At 35.4% G+C, this 3,429-nt stretch overlaps 1 pseudogene; it reads right to left on the bottom strand.

Moving 5' to 3' along the window:
• Positions 1–2,067: 2,067 nt before the first annotated feature.
• On the bottom strand, positions 2,068–3,074 carry LOC149202040 (BEL1-like homeodomain protein 7; annotated as a pseudogene).
• Between the last annotated feature and the right edge of the window lie 355 nt (positions 3,075–3,429).

Below are 3,429 nucleotides of genomic sequence, written 5' to 3' on the forward strand. Positions count from 1 at the left end.
AACTAATCTCTTTAAATGATTATAACTTTGAGGGGGATTTCAGAGAGATTGATACTCAATCTATTCTTACCCAGAATCTCCTATGTTACTTTGAACATGTGCAGAAATAAGATATGAAAACACTAGAAAAACATACAGGAAACACAAGTTCTGTCATGAACTGGAGCATGAAGGCTTCAATTAAGAATTTTGTAATCAAAGTTTTATAAAGCTGAAAGGTTTTAACATCAAAGGCCAACCCTTGTACATTACAAATGAAACATTATATAGAATAAATCTCTCCTAAACTCTTACAATAAATCTGGAATAATATACTAAAATAAAACAATCTCTCTAATTTATCTACTGGAAACTTTGAACTGTTTGCAAGTATTATGCATTGAAATATGGAATTGATTCATTGACTGCTAGAAATATGCAAAATGATCCTCAATTTGCTGATCTTTTGCTGCTAGGTGCTTTGAACCTCCAATGCTGGAATTTAGGATCAGGTGAATTCGATGCCTAGAATATGCTAAATTGATGCCATATGTTGACCTTTTTCTGCCAAGTATTGCCTAAAATTACTAAATGCAACCCCTATCCAATCTCTGCAAGTTTGGAACAAATTGCTTTGACTGATCTTTTCTCTAAAAATTTGGGATATATTTCTTAAATGTTCAACTCTTTCTGGTATTTAAAACTAATGTAGATGCTTTATACCAGTCAATGGAAAATATTTGGAGCGAGCCATTTAATAGTAATGCATGATGGAACTGTTGAAAGCATTAGTATGCTTTAATGGTGTGATATTGGTTCCTTGAAATGTTAAAAATCTGGTCAAGCAAGATTGTTTACAGCTGATGTTGGAATCAACCCACCTGTAGGCATTGTCAAGCTAGATCCAAACTCACATTGTGCCTCTAACTATAGAAGTCAATCCATTTAAATAGAACATAGTGCTTTAAAATCAATCCAAGCATATTCAGGATCAGCTAGATGTAAAGCTTAAAAGCAGCAAAACCTTCCTAGACAATATTTCACTCTGCACTTTCTTGTTGTACAAATGACAGAATCTCAATCTTTTCACTCCGGTTTTATTCATGTTGTAGTAAGGCATATGAATGCCCCATAATTTCATCATAATAATCCATCAAGGTTCCACTATGGGTGCCAAATGTGTGACATAGAATAGCAAGCCTGACATGAAACTCGTGTTTGGATTTTGAAGATGATTCAGTTGTTATCGTTAACATCCTTCCAATTTGATTAACAAAACCCGAGACCACAGATAAATAATGGGAAAATCTATCAAATGTTACAAGCATAGCCCTTTATCAATTTCATTGGCCCCAATATCCACATTCTTGGTTTCCATGTCTGAATACTTTAAATGCATCATTCTGAATAATCTTGTCCACTGACTTCTGTGAATTGGAGGCATTTCTAGAGCCTGCTGCAACCATTTTAAAGAGCACAACTTCATCAATGCCAGCGGAAGCCCCCTTGGCTTCTTACAAGGTTGTATAAAACTCCTCGTTCATTTAAATAGGCTATCTTAGCCATGTTGTCCACTCCTCGATTCCCTTGAAGACCATTTGGCTCCCCAAAAAACATGATGCATCTCAATCATAATTTTTCAAGGTTTTTATTTCCTCACACATTATCAAAATGGAAACCCTGTTTATTTTCTTGTGAAAAACCATAATCATGGATTTACACCCAAGGATATGTGCATATATGAAGAAAAAATGATAAATAATTCCTCCACCGTTTATCTTCAACCCTGTCCTCCTTGAATATCATTTTCTTACATACTCTGGCCATCTCTTACCAATATGTGACTAGGATGGGTACTCGCCATTTTTTAAGTGGACGGGTTAAAATCTAGGAGAAAACCTACCTTACAACACCAACTGACAACTACTAAATTATTATGAGTACAATATTGTTTTTGCTTAAATTTTCCACTTGCATTAAAACATTTGTATCTCCCCTATAGCATCTCATGTATGTGAATCAGAATCCATGGGATCACGTGGCTACTCATGGGAACCACATTGATTCGCAATCTATAAACCAATCGGATCATTTTCCAAGCAAGCGGCGACTGTGTGCATTTGTAAACCAATTTGAGACCTAATTTCTAGTAAGCCTAGCTTGCCTCACAAGCATATGTTTGTTTGCATCTTTTGGATATGGATGAAAGAAATGTTCAAGAGGTCAAGCCCATAAGACAAAAATAGATTGCTCGGGAAGTTCTCTATGTGGCCTCCAAGGTTGCTAAATCATGCCTAGTTGTTGGAGAGACCGTTGTCGCAATTGCTAGTTCACAAAACAAAGACTAGATGTTTCACCTTTTCCACTCACTATTGAATATTCTTCACCCAAACTTTTGGTGGTCCACCGAATTTGTGTACTAATTGCATCTCTCAAACATCAGAAGTGCCTTGATATTGTTTGCAGAGCGAGAGAAGTGTATGCCTTGGCAGATCCATACCCAACGGCAGCTTCAAATGATGAAACTACAATCTGCATCTTATGGTAGTATTGTTTGTGTCTTTAATCAACCTCATCCAACATGGCCACAAGCTTTGCTTTTTTCATCTGAAGCTCTTGTCTTTTTGTTGGTGACAGCTCAGAGGGATGGTCCTTTGTTTTCGTGGGCTAAAGTTGAATGCCATGTAGGGGCAGCAGCTGCTCCATCCTTCCCACCACCTTCAGCTCCACTATGAGTTGAATCCATTTACATACAAATGACTTCCGTGCAAAACAAATTTTATCTCACTTCTCTTTACAGAACAACTTTTAGCATGAGAGAAACTAACATATTCCCTGTTGTGCTGAAACCATAAGTGGATTTCGGGGGGGTGGGGTCGATAATGGTAAGTAGTTTCTCGCCTGGGGGTGCCGGAATGCTCTGAATGATGCCACGTGATCACAGGTGGTTTTTGTGAAAACAAGACTTCAGACCCTCTCAGCTGCTAAAGCTCGGATGACCTTGGGGGGTCTGAAATGAAATGAAGACCATTAATTTCGTAGTGACAATCTTCGCCATTAAAAACTACCAGGACATTATCCTTGCCCTTCCTCATCTTGGCGCTTGAGTTTGACCTTTGACTTGCATAATTGATTGGTGAATGTTGCCTTTGTGATTAAGCTCAACCCAAAAAAAAAAAAAAACTTTAAAATATAACTTTAATGCTAAATAAATATTTTCATAAAAATATACAATTATATTTTTATAAAAATATAATTGTTTAATATATATATATATATATATATATATATATATATATATATATATATATATATATATATATATATATATATATATATATATATATGTATGTATATGTACATATGTATATATATAATAAAATAAACCATTCAAAAGAATAAATAAGTATATATCTGAGCATTTAGCCAAGAAGTAAATTGGCAATATCT

Source organism: Pinus tabuliformis, chromosome 2_1 (genome assembly GCF_031772625.1).
Source record: "Pinus tabuliformis cultivar Carrire ecotype Pingquan chromosome 2_1, CPIR1, whole genome shotgun sequence".
In the NCBI taxonomy this organism is placed as follows: domain Eukaryota; kingdom Viridiplantae; phylum Streptophyta; class Pinopsida; order Pinales; family Pinaceae; genus Pinus; species Pinus tabuliformis.